This window comes from Lissotriton vulgaris, chromosome 6 (genome assembly GCF_964263255.1).
Source record: "Lissotriton vulgaris chromosome 6, aLisVul1.2, whole genome shotgun sequence".
Lineage (NCBI taxonomy): Eukaryota > Metazoa > Chordata > Amphibia > Caudata > Salamandridae > Lissotriton > Lissotriton vulgaris.
The window spans coordinates 1,271,727,384-1,271,735,857 of NC_141694.1; the positions used below are offsets into that span (position 1 = coordinate 1,271,727,384).

Sequence of the window (8,474 nt, forward strand, 5' to 3'; positions counted from 1 at the left end):
CTAATCTAAATAAGTGTCTCTTTTGAATGCCCCAGCCGAAATGTTTAATGACTTTTTTTTTTTGTTTTTCTCAGCAGGTTGCCGGGACCAGCCTTTACTGACGTGTCGGGTTTCTTTGTCTGTGGCGGAACAAATTGCAGGTAAGCGATGGTGTCTTTTGTATTATAAATGACTTTATTTTTTGAATGCACCATCCGAAATGTTTAATCGCGTTTTTTTTTTTGTTTTTCTCTGCAGGTTGCGACGGCCCGGCGGGGGGAACAATTTCCGGTCGGGATCATTGGCTCGCTGTCTGTCTCCGTCTCCGTGCTCCAAGGGATTTCTTGCAGGTAAGCGATCGTGTCTTTTGTTTTCTCTGCAGGTTGCGACGGCCCGGCGGGGGGAACAATTTCTGGTCGGGATCCTTGGCTTGCTGTCTGTCTCCGTCTTCGTGCTCCAAGGGATTTCTTGCAGGTAAGCGATGGAGTCTTTTGTAATATAAATGACTGTATTTTTTGAATGCTCCATCCGAAATGTTTAATCGCGTTTTTTTTTTGTTTTTCGCTGCAGGTTGCGACGGCCCGGCGGGGGGAACAATTTCCGGTCGGGATCCTTGGCTCGCTGTCTGTCTCCGTCTCCGTGCTCCAAGGGATTTCTTGCAGGTAAGCGATCGTGTCTTTTGTTTTCTCTGCAGGTTGCGACGGCCCGTTGGGGGGAACAATTTCCAGTCGGGATCCTTGGCTTGCTGTCTGTCTCCGTCTTCGTGCTCCAAGGGATTTCTTGCAGGTAAGCGATGGAGTCTTTTGTAATATAAATGACTGTATTTTTTAATGCTCCTTCCGAAATGTTTAATCGCGTTTTTTTTTTTGGTTTTTCGCTGCAGGTTGCGACGGCCCGGCGGGGGGAACAATTTCCGGTCGGGATCCTTGGCTCGCTGTAAGGTAAGCGATGGTGTGTGTTGTAATTAATAAATGACTGTCTCTTTTTAATGACTGAGTTTTTGTAAGTTTGTAAAGCTTTTTTTAAAATTAATTTATCTCACTTCTTTTGCAGGTTTTTTTTTTGCGTCGCTGCGGTTTCCGGTCGCCATTTTGGACAAGGTGTCTGGCTTCGTGGGACGATGGATTTCAGGTACGCGGTTTAAATTTGTATGTTATTGTAATTTGTTTTATATGTATTCTGTATTTTTGGTTTATATTGTAATGTATATTTATTTTTGGGGTCTGTTCTCTCTAATGTTTCTGTGTCGGCTCTCCTTCGTGGCGTCTTGCAGGTAAGCGATGGTGTGTGTTGTAATTAATAAATGACTGTCTCTTTTTAATGACTGTGACTTTTTGTAACTTTGTAAAGCTTTTTTTAGAATTAATTTATCTCACTTCTTTTGCAGGTTTTTTTTTTGCGTCGCTGCGTGGTCCCGGGATCTGGGCGTGGTCGCGGTTTCCGGTCGCCATTTTGCGCTCGGTGTCTGGCTTCGTGGGACGATGGATTTCAGGTACGCTGTTTAAATTTGTATGTTATTGTAATTTGTTTTATATGTATTCTGTCTTTTTTGGTTTATATTGTAATGTATATTTATTTATGGGGCCTGTTTTCTCTAATTTTTCTGTGTCGGGTCTCCTTCGTGGTGTGACGACTTGCAGGTAAGCGATGGTGTGTGCTGTAATTAATAAATGACTGTCTCTTTTCTTTTTAATGACTGAGTTTTTGTAACTTTGTAAAGCTTTTTTAGAATTAATTTATCTCACTTCTTTTGCAGGTTTTTTTTGGCGTCGCTGCGTGGTCCCGGGATGTGGGCGTGGTCGCGGTTTCCGGTCGCCATTTTGGACAAGGTGTCTGGCTTCGTGGGACGATGGATTTCAGGTACGCGATTTAAATTTGTATGTTATTGTAATTTCTTTTATATGTATTCTGTCTTTTTGGTTTATATTGTAATGTATATTTATTTTTGGGGTCTGTTCTCTCTAATGTTTCTGTGTCGGGTCTCCTTCGTGGCGTGACGACTTGCAGGTAAGCGATGGTGTGTGTTGTAATTAATAAATGACTGTCTCTTTTTAATGACTGTGACTTTTTGTAACTTTGTAAAGCTTTTTTTTGGATTAATTTATCTCACTTCTTTTGCAGGTTTTTTTTTGCGTCGCTGCGTGGTCCCGGGATCTGGGTGTGGTCGCGGTTTCCGGTCGCCATTTTGCGCTCGGTGTCTGGCTTCGTGGGACGATGGATTTCAGGTACGCGATTTAAATTTGTATATTATTGTAATTTGTTTTATATGTATTCTGTCTTTTTGGTTTATATGTAATGTATATTTATTTTTGGGGCCTGTTCTCTCTAATTTTTCTGTGTCGGGTCTCCTTCGTGGTGTGACGACTTGCAGGTAAGCGATGGTGTGTGCTGTAATTAATAAATGACTGTCTCTTTTCTTTTTAATGACTGAGTTTTTGTAACTTTGTAAAGCTTTTTTAGAATTAATTTATCTCACTTCTTTTGCAGGTTTTTTTGGGCGTCGCTGCGTGGTCCCGGGATCTGGGCGTGGTCGCGGTTTCCGGTCGCCATTTTGCGCTCGGTGTCTGGCTTCGTGGGACGATGGATTTCAGGTACGCGATTTAAATTTGTATATTATTGTAATTTGTTTTATATGTATTCTGTCTTTTTGGTTTATATTGTAATGTATATTTATTTATGGGGCCTGTTCTCTCTAATTTTTCTGTGTCGGGTCTCCTTCGTGGTGTGACGACTTGCAGGTAAGCGATGGTGTGTGCTGTAATTAATAAATGACTGTCTCTTTTCTTTTTAATGACTGAGTTTTTGTAACTTTGTAAAGCTTTTTTAGAATTAATTTATCTCACTTCTTTTGCAGGTTTTTTTTTTGCGTCGCTGCGTGGTCCCGGGATCTGGGCGTGGTCGCGGTTTCCGGTCGCCATTTTGGACAAGGTGTCTGGCTTCGTGGGACGATGGATTTCAGGTACGCGGTTTAAATTTGTATGTTATTGTAATTTGTTTTATATGTATTCTGTCTTTTTGGTTTATATTGTAATGTATATTTATTTTTGGGGTCTGTTCTCTCTAATTTTTCTGTGTCGGGTCTCCTTCGTGGCGTGACGACTTGCAGGTAAGCGATGGTGTGTGTTGTAATTAATAAATGACTGTCTCTTTTTAATGACTGTGACTTTTTTGTAACTTTGTAAAGCTTTTTTTAGAATTAATTTATCTCACTTCTTTTGCAGGTTTTTTTTTTGCGTCGCTGCGTGGTCCCGGGATCTGGGCGTGGTCGCGGTTTCCGGTCGCCATTTTGGACAAGGTGTCTGGCTTCGTGGGACGATGGATTTCAGGTACGCGGTTTAAATTTGTATGTTATTGTAATTTGTTTTATATGTATTCTGTCTTTTTGGTTTATATTGTAATGTATATTTATTTTTGGGGTCTGTTCTCTCTAATTTTTCTGTGTCGGGTCTCCTTCGTGGCGTGACGACTTGCAGGTAAGCGATGGTGTGTGTTGTAATTAATAAATGACTGTCTCTTTTTAATGACTGTGACTTTTTTGTAACTTTGTAAAGCTTTTTTTAGAATTAATTTATATCACTTTCGTTGCAGGTTTTTTTCTGCGTCGCTGCGTGGTCCCGGGATCTGGGCGTGGTCGCGGTTTCCGGTCGCCATTTTGCGCTCGGTGTCTGGCTTCGTGGGACGATGGATTTCAGGTACGCGTTTAATTTTTATATAATTGTAATTTGTTTTATGTGTTTTACAGTCTTTAGCCTATTTGTTTTATATATTTTGCGCTTGTTCTCTCTAATGTTTCCGTGTCGGGTCTCCTCCGTGGCGTGACGACTTGCAGGTAAGCGATGGTGTGTTTTTTAATTTACATTTTTATGTCGCTGTAATTTCTTTTATGTGTTCAGCCTATTATGTTTTTATTGTAATGTATTTATTTTTGGGGCCTGTTCTCTATACTGTTTCCGGGTTGGGTCTCCTTCGTGGCGTGACGACTTGCAGGTAAGCGATGGTGTGTGTTGTAATTAATAAATGACTGTCTCTTTTTAATGACTGTGACTTTTTTGTAACTTTGTAAAGCTTTTTTTAGAATTAATTTATATCACTTTCGTTGCAGGTTTTTTTCTGCGTCGCTGCGTGGTCCCGGGATCTGGGCGTGGTCGCGGTTTCCGGTCGCCATTTTGCGCTCGGTGTCTGGCTTCGTGGGACGATGGATTTCAGGTACGCGTTTAATTTTTATATAATTGTAATTTGTTTTATGTGTTTTACAGTCTTTAGCCTATTTGTTTTATATATTTTGCGCTTGTTCTCTCTAATGTTTCCGTGTCGGGTCTCCTCCGTGGCGTGACGACTTGCAGGTAAGCGATGGTGTGTTTTTTAATTTACATTTTTATGTCGCTGTAATTTCTTTTATGTGTTCAGCCTATTATGTTTTTATTGTAATGTATTTATTTTTGGGGCCTGTTCTCTATACTGTTTCCGGGTTGGGTCGCCTTCGTGGCGTGACGACTTGCAGGTAAGCGATGGTGTGTGTTGTAATTAATAAATGGCTGTCTCTTTTTAATGACTGTGAGTTTTTGTAACTTTGTAAAGCTTTTTTTAGAATTAATTTATATCACTTTCGTTGCAGGTTTTTTTCCGCGTTGCTGCGTGGTCCCGGGATCTGGGCGTGGTCGCGGTTTCCGCTCGCCATTTTGCGCTCGGTGTCTGGCTTCGTGGGACGATGGATTTCAGGTACGCCATTTAAATTTGTATGTCATTGTAATTTCTTTTAGGTGTTCGGCCTGTTTTGTTTATATTGTAATGTATTTCTTTTTTGGGACTGTTCTCTTTTGTGTTTTTGTGTAGGGGCTCATTCGTGGCATGACGACTTGCAGGTAAGCCATGTTGTGTTTTGTAACAAATGTCTGTCCCTTTTCAATGCCCGTGAGTTTTTGGACATGGAAAAGGTATTTTTGAGTTTATGTATATTCCTTTCTTTGCAGTAATTGAACGGCGGCGGCGTGCGAACGATTTCCGGTCGCCATTTTGTCATGGGATCTTTGGCTGTCTGTCTCCGTCTCCTTGGTCCAAGGAATTTCAGGTACGCGATTTAAATTGTAATGTAATTAGTATTTCTTTTACAGGTGTTCAGCCTTTTTGGTTTATATTCTTTTAATGTTTCTTTTTTGGGCTGTTCTCTCTATTGTTTCTGTGTAGCCTGCCGTGACGTGTCGGGTTTCCTTCTCCGTGGACGAACAACTTTAAGGTAAGCGCTGTTGTCATGTCTTAGTGCGACTCGGTGTAGATAGATTCAAATGTAATTTGTATTTTATTACAGGTGTTGTAGATTTAACGTAACAGGTGTTTGGGCTATTTTGTTTATGTTCTTCTGATCTTTCTTCGTGGACGAACAACTTTAAGGTAAGCGCTGTTGTCATGTCTTAGTGCGACTCGGTGTAGATAGATTCAAATGTAATTTGTATTTTATTACAGGTGTTGTAGATTTAACGTAACAGGTTTTCGGGCTATTTTGTTTATGTTCTTCTGATGTTTCTTTTTTGGCCTGTTCTCTCTAGTGTTTCCGTGTCGGGTCTCATCCGTGGCGTGACGACTTGCAGGTAAGCGATGTTTTTGGTAACTAAAGAATTACTGTCACTTTCGAATACCCGGAGTGTTTTGTTACGTTTCAAAAGTAATTTCTAACTTCATTTCTTTCCCTTTATTTGCAGGAATATGTCGGCGGCGTGGTGTCGTAATTCTATTATGCTTACTTTAATAGTTATTTTATATCGTGTGCTTTCTGTGTAGGGAATTATTGGAAAGAGCTATCGTGTTTTTCTACTTTAACAAAATGATATTCACCAGCACTTCTTTTTTTTTGTATTTGCAGGCAGCGTGGCGCCAACTCGTCTACCACTAAGCTTTGATATTCAAGATCGGCAAAAGTCGCACATTGCCACTAAGTACTCTAACGAGTCACAGCATCCATGACCTTTTCATTCGGCCAGACAGCCTCCTATCGGCAATTTACATATGTCGAGACAGCAACATCCTAAACAACATCTCACCTACATGTTCTTAACAACAAACTTTGCAAGTCTTTTGTTATTTAATGAACTAACTGCCGTTTTTTTTGTCTTCCACAGTATGTAAAGGACTACAGCCACGGAAAGAAACATTTCTTCGAGCGAGCTCAGAAGGTATACTTCGTGACAGTGGACTGGAGCCTCTCGATTTCTCGACCGATCTCAGGAGGTATACTTCGAGACAGCGGACTGGAGCCTTTCGACATAAACTGTAAGTTCCTTCCTGTCTGTGAAAGTTATTTGTCCTTTTGAGCTGCGGTATTACGACCACAATTTTCAGTTTTACACGCGCAACAAAGTAGTAATAATATGAATCACTTTAGAATTAAATTTTGTTGCCTTTACGTTTGTCCAATTTCACCATGTTTTTGTTTAATGCGTTTGAGTTCTTTTTGGTACATTGGCAATAGGTACATTTATGATATAAATGTTGTCGGATGTCTCCTATATTCATGAACTTTTTGGATGCCTTGTTTGTGCGATGCCACATTTTATTTAATATGCATAAATCGTGGGGCTGAGTTAGCTGACCACAAGCATGTATTTGTCGCAACACTAGATTTAGTCAAAGCACGAAGGCCTGTTACATTTACTGAGAGCATAAAGAACAGTCAGGATAAGGTGAGACCGACGACTTTCAGTGCAAAGTTATACATCGGCAAACTGTGCATGTAGGAGGAAAATGTAGGTAGATTTACGATATAAATGTTTGCGCATGTCTACTTTATTGATGGCCTTTGAAAATTCGAACACATGCTTACTTTGTAAGGCCTTGCTGTTTAATGCAATTCGTCATTATGTACATTTGGGATGCCTTCTTTGTGCGATGCCAGATTTTATTTCATATGCTCAAATTGTTGAGCTGAGTTAACTGAACACAAGCATGTGTTTGTCGCAACACTCGATTTAGTCACAGCATGAAGGCCCGTTACATTTACTGACAGCATAAAGAACAGTTAGGATAAGGTGAGACACGACGACTTTCAGGGCTAACTAATACATCGGCAAACTGCATTTAGGAGGAAAATGTTTGCGCAGGTAAGTTTAGCCCTTTCTGTGAAAATAATTTGTCCCCTTTTTTTTTAGTTCATATGCTCAAATCGTAGGGCTGAGAGTTAGATGAGCACAAGCATGTGTTTGTCGCAACACTAGATTTAGTCAGAGCATGAAGGCCCGTTACATTTACTGAGAGCATAAAGAACAGTTAGGATAAGGTGAGACACGACGACTTTGAGTGCAAAGTTATACATCGGCAAACTGCATTTAGGAGGAAAATGTTTGCGCATGTAAGTTTCTACCTTTCTGTGAAAGTCATTTGTCCCAGATTTTATACTGAGAGCATAAAGAAGTTAGGATAAGGTGAGACCGACGAGTTTCAATGCAAAGTTATACATCGGAAAACTGCATTTAGGAGAAAAATGTAGGTAGATTTACGATTTCAATGTTTGCGCATGTCTACTTTATTCATGGCCTTTACACATGCTTACTTTGTAAGGCCTTGCTGTTTAATGCAATTCGTCATTATGTACATTTTGGGTGCCTTGTTTGTGCGATGCCAGATTGTATTTCATATGCTCAAATCGTAGGGCTGAGAGTTAGATGGGCACAAGCATGTGTTTGTCGCAACACTAAATTTAGTCATTGCATCAAGGCCCGTTACATTTACTGAGAGCATAAAGAACAGTTAGGATAAGGTGAGACACGACGACTTTCAGTGCAAAGTTATACATTGGCAAACTGCATAAAGGAGGAAAATGTTTGCGCATGTAAGTTTAGCCCTTTCTGTGAAAGTAATTTGTCCCCTTTTTTTATTTAATATGCTCAAATCGTAGGGCTGAGAGTTAGATGAGCACAAGCATGTGTTTGTCGCAACACTAGATTTAGTCAGAGCATGAAGGCACGTTACATTTACTTAGAACATAAAGAACAGTTAGGATAATGTGAGACACGACGACTTTCAGTACAAAGTTATACATCGGCAAACTGCATTTAGGAGGAAAATGTTTGCGCATGTAAGTTCAGGCCTTTCTGTGAAAGTAATCTGTTCTTTTGAGCAGCGGTATTACGAGCACATTTTACAGTTTTTATACGTGCAAACAAATCAGTAATAATACGTGTTACTTTAGATTTAAATTGTCTTGCATATACATATTCCCAATTTCCCCATGTTTTTGTTTAATGCCTTTGAGTTCTTTTTCATACATCGTCAATAGGTACATTTACGATATAAATGTTTGCAAACTGTGCATTTAGGATGAAAATGTTTGCGCATGTAAGTATGCCTTTCTGTAAAACTAATTTGCAGTAAGAATACGTATCACTTTACAATTCAATTGTGTTGTATATACATTTGGCCAATTTCACCATGTTTTTTGTTAATCCATTTCACTGATTTAGGTAAGACTAATCTTTCACACACACATATATATATATGTTCAGTTA

The 8,474-nt window shown here is 39.8% G+C and overlaps 1 long non-coding RNA gene across 1 annotated transcript; it reads left to right on the plus strand.

Moving 5' to 3' along the window:
• Positions 1–3,654: 3,654 nt before the first annotated feature.
• Positions 3,655–5,804, plus strand: LOC147708758 (uncharacterized). The gene is made up of 3 exons (XR_015296517.1): positions 3,655–5,047; positions 5,164–5,212; positions 5,523–5,804. It is a non-coding gene; the product is annotated as an uncharacterized LOC147708758 (long non-coding RNA).
• Positions 5,805–8,474: the final 2,670 nt, after the last annotated feature.